The following is a 20569-nucleotide window of genomic DNA, read 5'->3' on the forward strand; positions in this document are numbered from 1 at the left end:
TGAGAGAATATTTTGGCAGCAATCAGTGCTCAGAAGTTTAAGTTATACTTGATAATTTTGTGCACTGCCTCTCATTTTAGAACATCTTAGGTCACTACTCATTCCATACATCATCTTATTTAATCCTTAAGTAAAATATTAGATGAACTTAATATCCACAGTTAATACTGAGTAAGTGCAGACTCAAATAATTAAATTAAACAACATGGTGAAGACCACTTACTCTGAAAAAAAAGGAAAGAAAGAGATTTCACCTCAGTTTGCCGGACCCTAAAAGTCTCTTGTTTCCCACATAAGATATGCAGCATCCAATGCAAAAGCCATTCTTACCACAGTTATACTATCCACTAAACTGCTTTATTCCTAAAGCAGTGTTAACACATTCATAGAATTTGATCATTTAATCCATTTGAATAAAAACACTTCAAATTCTCTCTCTCTCTCTCTCTCTCTCTCTCTCTCTCTCTCTCTCTCTCTCTCTCCCTCCCTCTCTCTCTCTTTCTACTATACTATTTGCAGACACATGAAACTGTCCTCATTATTTGGATGAAGAACAGTTTTGCATGTAGTTCTTATTTGGCAGTATTTATTACAGTATATCAGGAATATATTCTGCATTACTCTTTCAATATGAAATATTTTGAAAATGTCCATGAGCATTGAGCATTGCTTATTGAATATCACTCTAAGCATTCTCCATTTATTCAAAAATATTGTAAGTACCAATTGCATAGAATACACTTGGGATCTTGCAGGTATATCAGCAAATAAAAATATATGAAAAATTTTCATTCATTTACATTATAGTCTATGAAGGAGATAGGCTCAGAAAATGAAAGTTTAAAGTTCTTTATGAAGGCAAATTTTATAATCAACATCATAGATAACAAAGCATGGTTGTCAGTAAGGAGAAAAGTTTGATTAGAGAGCCCTTTCTCTTTTGGGTGATGATGAGATAAAGGGCCAATGTCATCAAAGGTAATGTTCCCTGCTATATGGTAATAATTGTCTTTAATTGAACTATACAGAATTCACTTGTGATATTATAAGCATATAAATATGAGTGAGAAATTTTAAAAATTACAGCAACATAAAAATGACTTAAAAAATTTTGACTTGAAAATTATAATATTTAATCTTAGATATTAGGTAATTATTTTGCTATCTAATATTAACTAAATATTCTGAGGTTTTAGGATAAACATGTATAAGTATTATAGATATTCATTATATAAATATATTGAAAATGCAGAAAGTAGGAAAGGGCAAAGTTATTTTGATATCGTACGTTTACACTTAGGCTAATGAATGATATTGCATAAGAATATTGTGTAACAACTTTGCAGACATAAAAAGAACTGTATATAAATAATTTATTATAAAAGTTAGATTTTGGCAGTAGAATCTCCATCATGTAGGTCACAATTTAAAATGAAAGCTCATTTCTAGCAGGAACAAGTTATTAGATCATTAATCTGTTTAATGGTTAGTGGAAAACTAATTGTTACATTTGCTGTATTATCGGACATCCAACTGGAGTATAACCTAATGAAAATCTCATTTGACATAAGCTTCTGATATCTTTTAGCATTCATGTTAGATAAACTAATTCTAACCTTCATTGAATTGTTTTCTGTATCAGTCTTACTTCTACTGTAGAATCTCCATTTTTAAATGGTTTACATATTCTTTTGTCTCTCTCAAGAATGATCACTCTTTTCCATTGTGAAACATCTTAAATTTGTGACCAAACATATATTGTACTGGATGGATGCTGCCATCACCTGCCTACTTCCTTATGTGTTAGCTTAGTCTTCCAGTTATGAGTCTTCATTCAGTCATTTACTGAGAAAGATAAAACTGCAGTCTTTAAAAGTCTCAGTGACTTTAAGAAATTTTAATGCTTGATGTAATATGGAATGTTTAGTTTGATAATGTGTAAGCACTAACCTGAATTTTGAAGACTACATTGGGAATGTGTGTGTGTGTGTATGTGTGCCCGTGTACTTGGTTTTTTATTTTTATTATTTATCTGTATTTGGTTCTTGAGGCTTTTGTGAAATAGAAGTTGAGCTTATTGATATGCTACATATTTATAAAATAACTTTTAAATTTAATCCCATAAAAAAACAAGGCAGTCTGATGGGAGAGTCTATTGCATTGTGTCTCTTCTCTAACCACTCATGTGATGTGCTGAAGAGAGTATTTCTAGTGTCTAACGCCTGGATCCTCATCGTTACCCCTTTACTCTAGCACCCTTTGAATGTAGTTTGTTCTATCTGTCCTCTCCCTTTCTAACTACTTTCTAGATCCCTACCTCATATTTGTTTTAACAAAGGTTGACCACTGTTCTGCTAATAGAGAATAGAGTCCCATTGTTCATAAGGTTCCATACTGTGTGGCTTCCCCACATTGTGCTCATCCTTCAAGTTCCAGCTTAAGCACTTTCTCTTTAACAGTCACTGGGTTTTTGTCACCTCTTCCATCCTCAAGATGATTATCATAGTTTTACTCTAGCACTGATTATGTATAAAATTTTCCATGTATGGTTAGTTTCTTTTAAAATACTCCCATCATTTTTATCTTTGCAAAACAAACAAATTTGAAACAGAGCACCATGAAGAAATAACCGTTGATTAAACTCTCAATTCTGAACATTGGAAAATATGTCTAGGCTAATCTGTGAAGTTATTGGCTTGCTGGTCTTAGTTATTCCCTCTTTCTTGATGTCATTAGTTCACCTGGAAAATGGCCGAAGGTATCAATTGCATTGCAGTTCTACAGGATTATTTCTTCTGTGCAGTTACAGGAGACTGGTTTTCTTCACACTGTGAACAGATCTGAACACACAAAGCAGGTTTAGAGCTATTCCTTATGTCTTACAAAGTAAATTAATCCACATTACCAAGCCCAAAGTAAGTCTTTAATCTCATACTATAATAAAATGAGCTAAAAAGTATTAGGGTTACTGTTCTAACACCTCTCTCTCTCTCTCTCTCTCTCTCTCTCACACACACACACACACACACACACACACACACACACACACACACACACACAAAGAGACAGAGAGAGATACACATAAACACAAAACATACACATGTACTCTGAGATTATAAAAGGGCACTTACAAATTCATCTAACATTATAGGGATCAGTGAGATGGCTACTCAGCTTTTATTGAACATGATCAATGATGGTGTTTCACAATTTCTTACATAGTCTATCCACATTTAGAATAAATACAGCTGATACATACATTAGATTTTTTTTTTATCTCCCCCTTTCTTGACTTCTGTGGATATTTGGGATAAGCTTAAACCTTTAACATCAGTATCTCCCAGTAGCTATTATCTGCACTGAACCATCACCTCCAGAAGCTCCATACTTCTCATCCCATTAGCTATGCCACACAGGAGATAATCTTCTTGTCAGCCTTGCCATGGTCTCTGGATGCATTCCAGTGAACTTCTCTTTCCAATTCTTTTATAATATTCCAGAACTAAAGAACATTATTCAGGATATAACCTTGTCATATTATATTACAGTGGAACTGCTTCTGAAATGCCCAGGATCCAGGTTAATTTGGCAGCTTCATGAAAACCTTGTGTAGACTATTGAAGAGAGCAAAATGATGGGGACTAAGGTAAAGATTAGGTCTGATGAGGACTTGTCATTCTTTTAATAATTCCAAGTTTTATTCTTCTACAACTATAATCATAAACTTATAGATATATACCATCTTGTCTCCATGACCAAATTATATTGATGATGATTGATGTCACTGAAAAAATTCATTAAAGTCATTTGTATAAACTAAAAAGGGACCATTTATTTATCCCAAACTGAATGTCAAAGCCTTCTTAGAGTTCACTGAAAACATAGTATATTTTAAAGAATTTGTGTGTACATTTCATGAATGTGTCTTGCATTTATTATGTAAAGTGTTCCAGTAATCTTTACCGTGTGATCTGAAATCAAAATATCAGTATGTTCAATTCATTTACCAGCCATTTAAAGGCTCAACTTTTTTTTTTTTTTTCGGTTTTTCGAGACAGGGTTTCTCTGTGTAGCTTTGCGCCTTTCCTGGAACTCCCGTGGTAGCCCAGGCTGGCCTCGAACTCACAGAGATCCGCCTGGCTCTGCCTCCCGAGTGCTGGGATTAAAGGCGTGCGCCACCACCGCCCGGCTCAACTTTTAAATTCAAAAGAATATTATGGAATTTAGTGTGCTGTAGGACTGCATGAAGAAAAGCATGGGGCTAGGGAAGTGAGGCAGAGGAATGGTAACTTGAGCACATACTGTTTTCTGCTTAGCTGCTGATGTGCCTGAACATAGCTGCAGAAAAGACAGTGTCAACATTGGAACTCTAATTTCTTTGTAAGGATAGAACAGGAACTTTAGTTGGACATTTCAAGGAGCAAATAAAACTTCATTGATTAGGAAAATGAAATTTAAAAATGTGATCCAGTAAGTCATTTCGTGGTTATATGTGTTACCTTCCTGAGTTCTACATGTTAAATATATAACAATATTTTTGTTCTCTAACTAATCTTAAAATGTATGTTCTTTTGTATTGCAATTGAAGGTTTAGGGTTAGGATTAGGGAATTGATAGTTTTTCCAATAATTATTTCCTTCCCTAGATTGTAGCCATGGTTTTGTTAAGCAGTAGTCTTTGCATAGCTCACATGAGTGTTTGGATAGTCACATAGAGTATTTATCATCAAAGAAAGACATGGAGATGCAATTTAATGCAGTAAGATACTATTTTAAGTATTGAAAACAAAAATGGCCACCTATATAACTCTGTTAATACAAACATGGAAGTAAAATGTGTAGCATATCCAATATCTTGTAATATTTCCCCTGCTTCATATGGAAATCTCTTCCCACTATAATGGTTTGTGCGTTCCACAAATCTATTCCGCATATTTAAATTTTTTTTTAAAACTTTATCTTAAAAAAAAAACTAACTCCTATTTCCCCAGCAGCTATCAATTGCCAGTTGCTTGAAGAAGATTAGCAAAGGAAAGTTCACTCTGTAATAGTCACTTTGAAAGTAGCATTTTTTTTTTTTTTGTATTGTGAACATGGTAACTTCCAACAACGAAGAGCAAATCTTGAAGATAAACACTAGCTTTCAGTCAGTTTTGCAAATTTTCAGTCAGTTTTTTTTTTTTTAAATTTATTTTGCAATACAATTCAGTTCTACATATCAGCCACGGATTCCCTTGTTCTCCCCCCTCCCGTCCCCCTCACCTTCCCCCCCCCCCCATTCCCATCTCCTCCAGGGCAAAGCCTTTCCCACAGACTGAGGTCAACCTGGTAGACTCAGTCCAGGTAGGTCTAGTCCCCTCCTCCCAGGCCGAGCCAAACAATCCTGCATAGGCCCCAGGTTTCAAACAGCCAACTCATGCAATGAGCACAAGATCTGGTCCCACTGCCTGGATGCCTCCCAAACAGATCAAGCCAATCAACTGTCTCACCCATTCAGAGGGCCTGATCCAGTGGGGACCCCTCAGCCACTGGTTCATAGTTCATGTGTTTCCATTCATTTGGCTATTTGTCCCTGTGCTTTATCCAACCTTGGTCTCAACAATTCTCGCTCATATAAACCCTCCTCATTCTCGCTAATTGGACTCCCAGAGATCCACCCGGGGCTTAGTCATGGATCTCTGCATCCAGATCCCTCAGTAGTTGGATGAGGTTTCTAGCACAACAATTAGGGTGTTTGGCCATCCCATCACCAGAGTAGGTCAGTTCGGGCTGTCTCTCGACCATTGCCAGCAGTCTGTTGTGTGGGTATCTTTGTGGATTTCTGTGGGCCTCTCTAGCACTTTGCTTCTTCCTATTCTCATGTGGTCTTCATTTACCATGGTTCAGTCAGTTTTATTCTAATAAAAGATACTGATAAAAGGAATATGAGTCATCAGATAGAGCAGGGTCTGTTTTGGAGGATGCTGGAGTCTCCACTGATCTGACATTTTCCCTCTCCATCTCTGGCCTGCATTTTTCCAGGCTATTTGCTCATCTTATCCATCTTATATTTTGTGTCTTTGATCATTATGTTCATGTTTACTAGGTATGCTCTTCCTGCTCTCCTGTGCAGCTGTTAGTCCTCTGTTGAATCAGTTAGAAGACATCTCTAAGGAACTTTTACTTGCTTTGATATGTTAAGGGTACTGTTGTAGCAGGAATCTTAGAGAGTCTTATTAATAAAATCAAACCCGAGGCCAGTTTTTGGGCTGAATGCTGGTAGATCAGAGAGACAGAACAAGCCACAGCTAGCTCACCTCACCGGATCCTCAGCTGGTCTTGTTTCCTCAGACTGGAAGCTTCTATGTCCTCATCCCAATGGCTCTCAGCTGAACTGCTGCCTGAAAGCTTAACCAGCCAAATGCTTAACCAGCCAAATGCTTAACCAGGCCAAATGCCTTTCTGGTCCTCATGCCTTATATACCTTTCTGCTTTCTACCACCACTCCCTGGGATTAAAGGTTTGCTTTTTGGCATTAAAGGCATGATGAGTCACCATGCCTGTCTGTATCCTTGAACACATGGATTTCTGCCTCTGGAATGCTAGGATTACAGGCATGTGCTACCACTGCCTAACTTCTATGTTTAATATTGTGGCTATTCTGTCTCTGACCCCAGATAAGTTTATTAGCATGCACAATATTTGGGGGAATACAATACCACAGTACTGCCTTGTTATTCCTTAGACATCTATGCATGGACTAATTTCTACATAGTATTATGTATATTCTAGGAACTTCCTGTAGGCTTATAATTGTAAGTGAATAAGTGTTTTATTTGCTATGAGATTCCATGCTGTCTTCATTTCCTTTAGGTGCTAAAGAACCATACTTTGTGAACAGGGAGATTTGTTTACCACTCCCTCTTAAGAACATTCCATTTAGTATTACTTGTACTACTACTACTACTACTCCACACACACACACACACACACACACACACACACACACACACACACACACACACACACACACACACAATTTCAGGTCTGACCACAAAGTCTTAGATAACCATTAAGGAACTCATCTCTGAGTAAGACTATGTTTCAAACTCTCAGCAGTCCTTAATCATCTACAATTTATTGTCTATGAGTTGAATCCCATGAAATTTACCCCTTTCATATTAGAGTATATATTGGTCTTCTTCAGATCTTTAGTTTCATCTACATTGCCTACTATAGATATAATGAGACCATGATACATATAGAATGTATAAAGAATATAATTACTCCTTAATAATTTACTTTTCAGGTTGTTTGTTGGATTTATATTACATAATGTAGCCCAGCACAAGAGGTCATGTCCTCAATTTAATTTCTATAACCCTCATTAAACTTCTCTTCCCCAACAGCAAAAACATGAGATGTGTTTATTTTGTAAATGTGTTTAATGAAGAATTAAACATACTTGAGGGATAAGGGTCTAGGGAGGAAGACTGAGGTAAATATAATGCCTATGGGATTCAGGATTTTCTTGGTGCTACTGATAACACAGAAGTTACTTGGGTTGTTATAAAGTACAATTGGCATCTTTTATAAGAATGGATTTTATGAAATAAGAAGCAATGTTTGAAATCTAGGGGAGAAAGTCTGGGATAAAAGCACATAATAATCTGGGAGACTCTGGAGAAGCCTGACTCTACAGATAGCAAAAGGCCACCAGGTCATAAACTACATCCCTTCTGAGAATTCTGGGTGGAAGACAGGTAAACATCTCATTCCTTTGAAGAGAGAAATGTACATTTTTAAACTTACATGGCTTCTCCATTGCTCATCTGTGTGTACAAGGACCTCATGGCTTCTACAGTTTCACTCATATTATTTTACTTTTACTGTTCAGAATCAGCACTGTTTATCAGAAACCAACATGATATTTTTATGAATTATTTTATGTTTTAAATATCTATTTAAATTTTTTTAATCATATTTTCCCCTTAACTCCCTTTCCTTCCATATTTTCATTTCCCAACTTAGTATTTTATTATTTCAACACTGCATTAACTCCATGTTTTCCAAGTATTGTTTCTTTATGTGTAAAGCCACATTTTGAAATTAAAACAAATAAACTTGTGTGCAGAGTACAAGGCTTTTGCTTCTGTACAATACCAGCTCCTTAAAAACAAAATCATGAGTGTAAGTTTGCATAAATATCACTAACAACTTACAAATCAATATCTGGGGTCTGTAGACATTCCTTAGTGCTTAAAGTAGGTGTGTTCTTCCAGATAATTGGAGTTTGGGTCTGGGCATCTATGAACGTATCCCACAACATCCTATAAAACCAGGTCCAGGAAATCTGACTCTCTTTCCTGGTCTCTGCGGGCACCTGCTTGCATGCAGCATGTGTGCATACAGACAACTCCAAATGAAAAGTCATACACATTTGATGATTTCAGATATTATTAAGTAGACAGGAGATGGGTAGAAAAATGGTATGATAAAAATGAGAAAATAGGAACCCATAATTAGATGCAATTATCTCATGTTTCTCATGATGATACCAATTCACAGTAATGTTAAGCATTAAGAAATTAATTTCCAAACTTATTGCCTAAAGCTTAACACCTAATTTACTGTGGTCCACCTCAATCACATGCTAGAACTTGCTCTAAGTGCCTTGTAGGTATGAAGTCACTCATTAACAAATACTGACATGAATCCAAGATATTTTCAAGCTCATTTGGGTCGTAGATAGCCAGTTCATGTTTGTTGCAGAATTCTACCTTCTACAATTTGGCTATAGTATCTATTCATGATCTTAGGCATCCTGTTTCTCTTGCATACCAATTCTCTGGTGGATGGAGAGTAATGGATATTTCCTGGTTGGGCTGGTGAGTTTTACTGCCCTTGGGATAAGCTCTCATCTCAGATCAATAGCATCCTAGGTTTAGAAGACTTTGAGAACTTTAGCATCCCTAAGGTGCTAAATTCTAGTTCTAGAGGTAAAGGACAAAATATTCCAAATGACACTGTACAGGTTCAGAGCACTAAAACAGCCATATGTGAAATACTGATGCTCAGCCACGGGAAGACTGTGGAAGATTTTTACTTTTGTACTCTTCTGTGCCCAGAATATCATACAGTGTGTTTGCAGCATGTGCTGATTTAGAAGTCAGCAACAATAGTTCAGTTGTTTCAGTTAAGAAAACAATGGTGTGAGATGAAATGCCAATGCTGATTTTATTTGTATTTCTCTGGTGCCTACTGTGGGAAAATATATACTTGTACACACACTTATATGTACTAAATGAAAGCAATCTTTCTATGTCTGTGCTCCACAGTTTGTATGCCAGCCTGTTTTCCACTTCTTTGCATGTTTAGAGTTGTCTGCAATCTATGACCTACTTTCATCTCTTTTCACTTGTCTCTGAACATTCTTCACTCTCAACTTTTTGAAATTGCCCTTTTCATAGCTACTTAGACTTCCACTTTGCTGAATGTAATTATTATTATACCATCTAACTTGATCTTTGAATAGTTTGACTGCTCATTCTATCTTTCCTGGGTTATTTATAGTACCCACTTACACCTTTCAATGTGTTCTGGATTGCACGATCATTTGGATAGGTCTTTCTAATTCATAACAGTCATTCCTCCACAAAGCACGTCATTCTTGGACTCCATGTCAACACAGACCAGGTTTCTTCCCTTTCATGCTTGTCTTCTCCTTATTTGTCTTCAGTAAATGACTCTTAAGGTACTCCCACATATACTTAATTACTCTGGCACTCATTAATTGGAATATTTATATTTTAATATATCCTTTCACCTTCAAAATCTTATATAATTTTTGACAGTAGTGATGAAGCTGAAAATTTATATATATTTTCCATAACTCAGGTCTAATTAATATTCTATGCCACAAATCCAAAGAAATGTATATTATGCAAGTATATGCTAAAAATCAAGTGGCTATTTCTACTAAATGTATTATCCTTATGAATCCTTGTAGAAACACTTTATTTAACCATTTCATTTTTTCGAGTTCTTTGATCATAAAACTTATCATCAATCTTCAATCACTTTTCTCATGAAAAATTTATAAAAATCTTTTAAAAAAGAAAAATCAGCAAAAATGTTTTCTTTTTTGTGAAATTTCAGGTAAAATTTGAGTTACTTATCCCTGCATTACAATAAGATATGTCTGAAGATCTCAGCGCATAGATGTTCAGTCAGAGAATACCATGGTGACTCTTCTTGTGTTTGAAACATTAAAATATAGTCATACAATTTGAAAAACAGGCAATAGTTGACCTATGCCTATATTCTCAATGTTTGGGAATGTGAGGCAGGGGCATTGAATGTTAGAGACCAGATTAGAATATTCAGACTATACTGGAACATCTACCAAGTCACATTCTCAAAATTATATCTGTGTATATAATACACACACATATGAGTGTATCACTATTTACCTATGCCATTTGTCAAATATCAAAATTCACAGGTTTAAACATACCCAAGAATTATTCCATATTCACTCACCAGTAAAGATCATTCCAATATTTTCTAATCTTCTAAGTGTTCTAGTGTCTGAAGCCCCAAAAAGTCATGTCCACATCTGACATCCATTTTGATTGAACAGTATCCAAGCTTCTACAGCAATGAATTATTTTGACTCTTACTTTTATCCTTCCTGGAACCAGAAGAATGAAGTGCTTGAGTTTTGACAAATAAATCATCCATGTTAATTGCCAATATAAATTTTTGTGAGCTCTCTCCAACTCATTTTTAACAAGGGATGTCTGCCACTTCATTTTCTGGATGATTAATTTTCCTTGACCATGCTCAGTCATGTTTTTAAAAAATAGTTGGATTCTTTTGTGACTCAGTAGCATCTTCTGTATCAAATTACAACTTGAATATTTCCATTTATATTCATTTTCTTTCTTTAGCATTATTGCAGCACATCCATCTGTCACTTGTGGGTATAAATAGTCAACAACTAATTTTGACCTAATTTAAATTTCTTATTTTCTTTTGACTCTTTCTTGGGAATTAAGATTAAGAAAGGAAACTGAGGAATACATTTGTCATGAACAAAATTCTATCTTAGTGTCTGGGGAGATCCTGGGAGGAAGAAGGACTATTTCACTTTAGGTCTTCACATGTGTGAGAGGAATAGGGAAAAACAATAAGCAGTCCTGAAATAGAAAGCAATTTGATAAACCATACAGAATTTTAAACAGAATCTTTGCAACATCTCTTATTGAATCACTCATTTGCTACATTTTTCTTTAAATTTGTGATCACTGACTACCTTGCAAAACTGCATCCTGTATGCTCTATGGTAGGCCAAGCATGTATGTAGATCAATAATTTGCCAACTTCTTCACAATAACATTTCAAAATATTTTTTGTCTAGTAGTTTTGAAGGCTCTGTGAGGAAAGCCTAGACAGAAGAATCAGAGGTATGGATTAAATTTTTTTCTTAATTTTGAGTAACTCAGCTTTTTCAGAGTTTTCATGATCTTCTAAGTAGAATAAAAGTCTTCCAGCATCCAGACTCAACTTCCCCCAAAGAACATCTACAGTGACTTACTGAGGTTTGGATCTAGGACTCTGAGATCTTGTGTGAAGGAATTTGTTTTTTTCAACCACATAGAGACCTCCTTTCCAGATAAATATTCTCAACTTTTAAAAATAGTTCCAATGATATAGTAACAAGAAGTGATTTTATCATACTGCTTTCAAAATGCACTGAGGATGTTGGCTACAGTTGTTTCTAACAATAGATTTTCAATCCAATACCACTTCATTAATTTAAAAGATACTAGGTGAATCATTTTTACCAGTAAATATATGCAGAAGAAACAAAGACATAGTTTAAGAGGAGATACTTGATACATTGTCATCTACTAAAGGAACTCATTGACAGTGAAGTGATAGAAGTGTATATAGAATATCAACAATTCAATTTATGGTCACTAATATAATATTTAATGATGACTTCTTCATGTCAAGTTTGATGCTAGGTTTGAGACATAATGAGAAATGAAAACATTCTCTCCAGCAGTTTTGATTCAGATAAGATGCTATTGGTCAGTCTTTTATAGTTTCACAGTTACTCATAATGCTTCCCAACATCTATGAGATCTCTTGCTACACATTAATTTTCCTTTTTATAAAACATGTTTCTCACTTGTTTCTAGAAATTTGTCAATAACATGCATTAATTGTGACTTCAGTGGGCCTGTAAATATTCTCCTCACTGAACTATAGCACTAATTCAAACAGGATTTCATTTCCCTGAAATAAATTATACTCTGAATAGTAGAAAATAATTATAGAAATGAAAAGGGTACACATGCTGGGTATAACATAGTATACTTCAGTATGGATTGCACAGGTTGCTTATTGTTTTGTTCTCATCTCTGTTTTTTTAGATTTTTGAGCCTTCCTTATGCTACTACTACAATTGATCCAGATACTTCTTACTTTGTGTATGTGTGTAGTGCTGAGAGAAAGTAGAATTTAGTAGCATAAGAAATAGGCATAAAGTTTATCTCAATCATAGCTTTTAAGGAATCTTGATGGAAGACTTATTTTTCTATTATACTTTCTTCAATTTTGATTTTTAACATAATTTCATTATGAATGCAAGTACTGGATGTCTTAGTCACTGTTCTATTGCTGTGAAGAGACACCATGAGCAACAACTCTTTTTTTATTAAGAAATTTTTTATTCATTTTACATACCAACCACAGAAGCACTTCTTTCCCCTCCTCTTTCCCCCCTCCCAGCCTTCCAACGACCCATCCCCCCATTCCATCCTCCAAAAAGTTAAGGCCTCCCATGGGGAGTCAACAAAGTCTGGTACACTCAGTTGAAGAAGGTCCAAACCCTCCTCCTGCATTAGTGCTGTTCAAGGTGTCCCATATAGGTAATGGGCTCCAAAAAGCCAGCTCATGCACCAAGGATGGATCCTGATCTTTCTGCCAGGAGGCCCCTTAAGCACACCAAGTTACACAACTGTCTTGTTTAGACAGAGGAGCTAGTCCAGTCCCATGCAGGCTCCACGGCTGTTGGTTTAAAGTTCATGAGTTCTCACTATCTTGGATTGGTTGTCTCTGTAGGTTTTCCCATCATGAGCTTGATGCCCCTTGCTCATAGAATCCTTCTTTCCTCTTATCAACTGGACTCCAGGAACTGGGCCTAGTGCTTGGCTGTCGATCTCTGAATCTGCTTCCATCAGAACTAGATGAAGGATTTATGATGACAATAAGGGTATTTGCCAGTGTGTTTACCAGGTTAAGCCAACTCAGGCAACGTCTCCACTGTTGCTAGTAGTCTAAGCTGGGAGAGCAATGAAAGAGGTACCTTGATAGAGGGATACGTTACAGGGAAAGGGAGAAAACTGGTTGTAGGGAAGTTCCCAGGAATCCACAAGAATGACCCCAGCTTAGAACAACAACTCTTAAAAGATCAACAGCAACAACAATAAACCATAAAATCTGGAGCTAGCTTACAGTTTCAGAGTTTTAGTCCATTATCATCATGGTAGGGGGCTGGCATGCAAGAAGGCACAGGAGCAGTAGCAGAGAGCCATAATGGGGATTTAAAATCTCAAAGCCCACCCCAGTGACCCACTTTCTCCAAAAAGGTCATACCTTCTACTCCTTTTCAAATAGTGCCACTCCCTGATGAATAAGTGTTCAAATATGTGAACCTATAGTGTCCATTCCTATTCAAATTGTCACACTGGGTAATTGCAATTTGATTTGTAAATGAATCTTAGCTCTGATAGAGTTGACATTTAGAAGCTATAGCAGGGGTCCCACAAACATATATTTGTCTCTATCAGAGGAAAAGTGATGTTTTCCAGAGACAAAATTCTTTCTAGTTTACTTAGGCTGTGTCTGTGGAATAATGGCTATTTTACTATCTGAGTTAAAGCAGGTATATTTCAACTACCCTTTTGTTATTGCTGTGACCTGTGTGGGTTCTGTTTCCTGCCAAGCCACTCACCAAGCTCCTTTTGTTTTATTCTTTAATGGAAAATGAATAGTAAAACAGAATGGTCATTACTGCAAAGAGCAAATTAGCTCTATCTAACATTGGTTAGAAAGATGAACCATTGAGGTCTTTGTGATTTCATAGATACCAAATTTAAACCAGTTTTACCCAAACCTGGCTTTACTGTAGTTGGTTTTTCTACACTGATGTAGACTCTTGGTAGATGAGTTCTTCCTCTTCATTCAGTTAAAAACAAAAACAAAAACAAAAAAACAAATTAACAATAGCAACAACAACTACAAAAAAAAAAATCTCCAAATGAGCTCTGATTGCAACTCCTTTGCAAAGGCTGTGTCATAACCTCTTTGAATCTGGTAACTTAAAAGTAAAATCTGTAGATATATTTCAAATCGATTTCCAATAAAATCCAATTGTTATTAATATTAAAACTAAATATTTCTAGTTACTCCTCACCATACAGAATAATGAAATTAGACCTTTTTGTAGTGCTGGCCATGGGTGGTTGCTGTTGGAGGGAGAATTACTCTTTATTGAGGGTATGACCACTGGGAGATTTCCATATGCAAATGGATACAGTCACTCATGATAGAAAGCTCCCACTGGACATAGTGGATTAGTTCTTTTAAAGACATGAATTTGGTGGGGAAAACACGTTGGAGTGATAGGTGGTAGTTGAAGGATGAAAGTGGAGGCAGATATGGCCAGAATTCACTGTATATGTGCATAAAATTCCCCAAAAGAAAGAAAATAAACAAATAAATGCTGCTTCAAAAACAGAGATATATTATATTCATAACTATTAATGTGACCTTGTTTTCATTTTGAAGAAAATATTTCCAGGAAGTGTATATTCACATTAATAATAAAATATTCAAAGAATGTGTTTAGGGAATATTCAAAGAACTCTAATAAAATGCACCTATATTTTCTTTTCAATATCAGTATCTTTTAACAGTATCAATGGCAAAATAAAGGAGAACGCCATTCTGAAATGCAGCATTTCCCATGAATGTCATCTGAAAAATCAATAGCTCATTTGACAAAGATGATCAATGCTTTCACCATCTCTTCCTGCTAAAGCTTCCTGTCTTCCCCTCTCCCCTCTCCTCCTTCACTTCTTGCTATATTCCTCGCAACAGAAACCCATGCTTCTGCTCTTTACATACAATGCCAGAAGTTTTTTTTTCAAAATCAACAACAGATTCTAAATCCCTCTCTCTCTCCTCTCTCTCTCTCTCTCTCTCTCTCTCTCTCTCTCTCTCTCTCTCTCTCTCTCTCTCTCTCTCGTTCTCTGTGCAAGCACACGCGCACACACACACACACACACACACACACACACACACACACACAGTCTCCAAGGGACTAAAAAACTGTAGGACTCTTGCACAGTACTCATTTTGACCTGGGTCTTTATATCAAATTTGAAGGACCTAGAGATTTGGAAGCAAAGACATAAATTATCTAAGTTTAAAGCTTTTTTCCTAAGGTTGGCTTTCATCTCTGCATTGCTGGCAAACAGAAGAATGCTGGTATCAACTATCCTCAAATCCTCCTCTGTTTGTAAGAGGAAATCGCTACTCTTATTCTGTCAAAGACTGCTCCTAACCGGCACCAGCACTTTCTACTGGATAAGAGAAATATTACAATGAAGCAGCATATTCTAATAATGGCTTTTATTGAAAACGCAGTTTCCTTATTTCTGAACTTATCTTACTTGGATGATATTTTATGCTGTGGAATATAACGATGAATGAGCATTTTAAATGGAAATTTCTATTTTTGAAAAATGTTCCAACTTCTGTTAAAAAAATCATCAAAGCCCAGGTTCCTGCCTTGGTAATTAAACACTAATATAGAACCTCCATGATGGTAGCAGTGCCTTAATTACCTGTGCCTACGCTTGTGCAGATGCCTGTTTATACCCAGGTTCAGCTTCAAGTTCATTACAGTGATCTTATATTAAAATATCATATTTTATCCAAGGAATCACTCAGCATGGCAAAATTGACTCTTGAATCTCTGGAGCTATGTAATATAAACCCTGTTATGAATCACAGAGCTTCAAATTATTAGGTTATTTTATAGTCACCTACCACCTAAATAAAATAATAAACAATACCCATGATTCTGCAGTTTGCCATTACCTTTTCTACCTGAAAATGTCCCTCTCTCCCTCCTCCCCCCGTATGAATAATATGACAGTAGGAAGCAGTAACAAATATACAATAAGACTTAATTCATTGGCCTAAGAAAGTATTCAACTAGTTCATCCTAATTTTATGTTGCTGACGATTCTGTATAACTTATCCAATCACTGTTTAGCATATGCATGTCAAGTTCTATAACTCTGTTGTAAATCTTTAAAGATTTTATTTCTGAGTCATTAACTTGAAAATCTCCTGTTGTCCAGAACATCAGGTGAGCACAAAAGCGCCTTCTTTAGTTACCTGATACCAGACGTGATATCATAGTTAATGTGAATAAGGGACCAATATAAATTATGTAAGAATGATACATGACAATGCTCACAAAGTGTTTGAAGTGATAGGCAAGAAGAAAACAGCAGAAATAAGGAAATATGATAATTCAATATTATTTCTTGCTAACAATTCATTGCATTTTTCTATATATGTTTTGAAAAGTCTACTCTCCTGTTCCTTAGCTGCAGTCAATAATACATTTTAGAGGCAGTGACTATTGTTTCTCTGTGTCATGTTACTAAATTTGAATTGTAATAAGCTCTGTAGTGGTGTTGTGAAATATAACAAATTGTCAGAAGCATTGAACTGTGATCTATATCTTGGATCCAAAGCTGCCTTTTCATTCCTATATTCACACAAGTTTATTGGGCATCCTGAAAATCAGACAAACCACAACACAGCATCTTGATGCTTTTTACTATATATGAGATGGAAATAGTAACAAAAAGAATTGTGAGTTTACTTATCTTTATAACTATAACATACGACATATGTAAGAAAATTAGTAAACATGCATGCTTAAGTGAATATACACATATATGTTTGTATAAATATGTAATTAAAGGTTCTCTGAAATAGTTATATTCTCTCCTCTCTGCTAATGATAACGCTGAGTTTATCTCCTGATTCAAAAGATGTTGAAGAGTGAGATTATTCTGTATTGTGCTTCTTTCTAATTGTCTGAACTGTCCCTGAAGGAAGCCGTTAGCACAGTGAAATTGGAGAACATGAAATGCACCATTAGCTGCTAATAATGCATGTAGATGCAGTTTTAGAACTCACTGAGAGGGTGAGTACCTTTAGTAATTGGTCCCACCTTTTATCCACAGAGCTTTATAGCCTTACAACACTGAAACTTATGAACTGAAGAGGAGATCATCTTAAATAGAGACAAAGAAAGGAAAATGCACCCATCTCTGTCCACCACCAGCCCACAAAAGCTATAGAGGTGGATGTTATCAATAGCAAATGATTTGTAGTAGCAGTGAGTTATATACATGCCTGTCATTGATGTCTTCACATCCGGCTCTTTGCTCATTTGGTTGACTCACCAGATTCTAATCAGTGACAACCATGAAAGATGGGTGGTGTTAAATATTGAAATTCTATGTGGAATAACTGGTTGTAATATTTAAGGACTTATTTATTTTTAAGTTATGTGTGCATCACATGCATGCAAGTGCTCTTGGCCTACTCCCCGCCCCCATGGCTACTCTAGTTTCTTTGTTTTCACATCATTTTTTAGAAACCAATTTTTAAACATGTAAAGAAATGTTCTTGAGTTTTGATGATTATTGTATCACATTTTTAGATTAAATTCAGGAGACTTTATATTCTAACATTACCAAATTTTATAAAACATAAGTTATTCTGTCTTTGCATTCATGTAAGTTTTATTTGATTTTTGAAAAATTACTTTATTTTCAATACTTTTTGCACATATTTGATTATGCATTCACCTAGATAGCCCATTATTTAATTTTTATTTTTATGTTATGAACGTTTATTTTTCTGCCTGTATGTCTGTGCACCATGTGCATAAATTGCCTTATGAGGCCAGAAGAGGCTGTTGGATCCCCAAGAACTGAGTCACTATGTCCATTCTGAGAATCAAACTTGGTCCACTGGAAACAACCAGTTTCTTTAACCACAAAGGCTTTTCTCCAATCCTAGTCCATATTTTAATTACTATTTTAAGTCGTACTTCTTAATATTTAGTTTCCATAAGTGATTGCCAACACACACACACACACACACACACACACACACACACACACACACACAGACACACACACACACACACACACACGCCTGATAATCTGCTTATAAGTAACTTGTTTGTTTATATTGTTATTTTATAAAAATCATGATATTTCTTCCTTTCAAAATTTTTGGCATCTTGTTTTCCTTGCACGGTTAAGCTGGGAGTCTCATTACATGGCATTGAGAGGAGGAAAAGGACACGTTTTCTTTGTTCTGTTCTTGGACTTAGAGAGAGAGCATTATTTTTAATGATTAATCATGACATTATGATATTACCCAGAAATCCATTAGCAGCCTTGGAGATACCAAGTTTCTCTAGGTTGACAGCAGCATTTATCATGATTTCGGATGAAATTTCTTCAAATGTGTTAGAACATTAGTGATGTGATCAAATTTTTTTTTTCATTTTTATTGTTTGTAAAGTATTAGAATTAAATGTTAAATCAAAGTTGCAGTTCTAGAAGAAATACTATGCTACTAGAAATTATCATTTATATATTGCTGAATTAAATTAGCCACTATTACTTAATTTTTAATGAGAAATACGGGAATGTGATTTTCTCCTACACTACCTTTTTTTGGATTACTCTATAAAGAGGCTGTCTTAGAAAATAAGTTAGAAATTTGTTCTTTTCCTCTACTTCCTGGAAGAGTTCGTATTGGATTGATATGTGTAAGAGAAGGCATGCAGCACTAGAATTTTCTCTGTTAGAAAGTTATTGCTGATAAATTCTTTACAATTTGTGGAATATCTTTCTTTCTCTCACAGATGTAAATATGGAACTACATGGGTTTTCATACATGTTCTAGAAGAAACAATAGAGCTTGAGCCATTTAATAAAATAATTTTTGTAATTTCTTACATTTTGCAAGTACATATATTTGTAATGTTCTCTCTTTACCTTCTCTGTTCATATTAAGTTTGTAATCCTGTCTTCTTGTTCACCCATCATATGATCAATTTTGCATACAATAATTTTTCATCTCTATATAAATTAAATCTACATTTTGATATTTTTCCTTATTTCTTCATCTATTTTATTTGTTATTTTATTTACTTCTAAAATTATTTTATTTCCTCAACTGGTTTGGTTTCTTAATTATATTATAGGCAAACTCATATACTCCCCCCCTACACACACACACTCTAGAGGTAAGTCAAAGGTATAAGCAATTAAATCATGAGAACTGTCACATAGCTGAGACTTTAACCACATAATTTTTAATTTCACAGTCTATGCCCCCAAAGTTAGACATCTTCTGTTACAACATAAGACATGATAGCCAACCAGAAGAAGAGCTCTTGTTACTTGGGTATTAAAAAAAATTAACAGAAAAGTTTTAACTCATTAATAGACGAAAGTGTATTTTACTAAGAGCCTTCACTAAGTTAACGATATAATGCTAAATTAAAATAAAGTGACTATCTTGTTCACAAACCACACAGGACCACAACTACGGGATCAGAATGTAAGGAGTATACCGGGCTTATTTTTCTTTCTAAGGTTTTTGGGGACATTACTTATCTATTTCTTTTCTATTGAAAATATAATTTCAGAATAATGATTACTATTTAAATTAAAATATGTGAGTCAACTTATTTACATAGATAATACTATTAGCAAGTCATTTGTAATAGCTGGACAATTACCTTACAGTACAGGAGGCAAAAATGAGGAAAACATATTGTCCAAGGAACTTGGTTTCTGAGAATGAGAAAGGAGCGTCCATGGGATGACTTAAGTCAACCTTGCTGACATCTGAACAGGGTCTTGGTGCTGTGCTGGGCTGTCATGCATTTGTCAGCTCAGCTGAAGTCCTATCAAACAGTTCACATGCTTCTGCTACTTCTTGGCACTCTTTTCAGGATGAGTCTGGGACAGCTGGTCTACCCGGAGATTTACCATTCCAGGAACTGCGGAGTACAATCCATTGTACATAGTCTTTCCCTTTGGGAAATTTGGCGGCATTGCTGTTTATCTATGTGTGGGTAATTAAAGCTGTCCAGAAAATAATCTTATTTACCAATGCAATTTAAAGCCAAAAACTGAATATTGCTCATTTTAGAATTTAGTCCTTCAGTTAGTTATTTACGATACAAATTGTTTCAGAAATTGCAGATTTTGTGGGTTTTTGTTTTAAAGTAAAATCTGTTAAATGAACAATTCATTGACATTTGTGTTATGTTGATACAAGTGAATATAATTCGGATCCTAGCACTGGGGAGATGGCTCAGTGGACAATGTGCTTGCCTATAAGAATAAGGAGTGGAGTGTAAACTCCTAATACTCATGTCAAACCAGTGAAGATAT

The sequence above is a fragment of the Peromyscus californicus genome, unplaced genomic scaffold (assembly GCF_007827085.1).
Source record: "Peromyscus californicus insignis strain IS unplaced genomic scaffold, ASM782708v3 Scaffold_4__1_contigs__length_199733344, whole genome shotgun sequence".
NCBI lineage: Eukaryota > Metazoa > Chordata > Mammalia > Rodentia > Cricetidae > Peromyscus > Peromyscus californicus.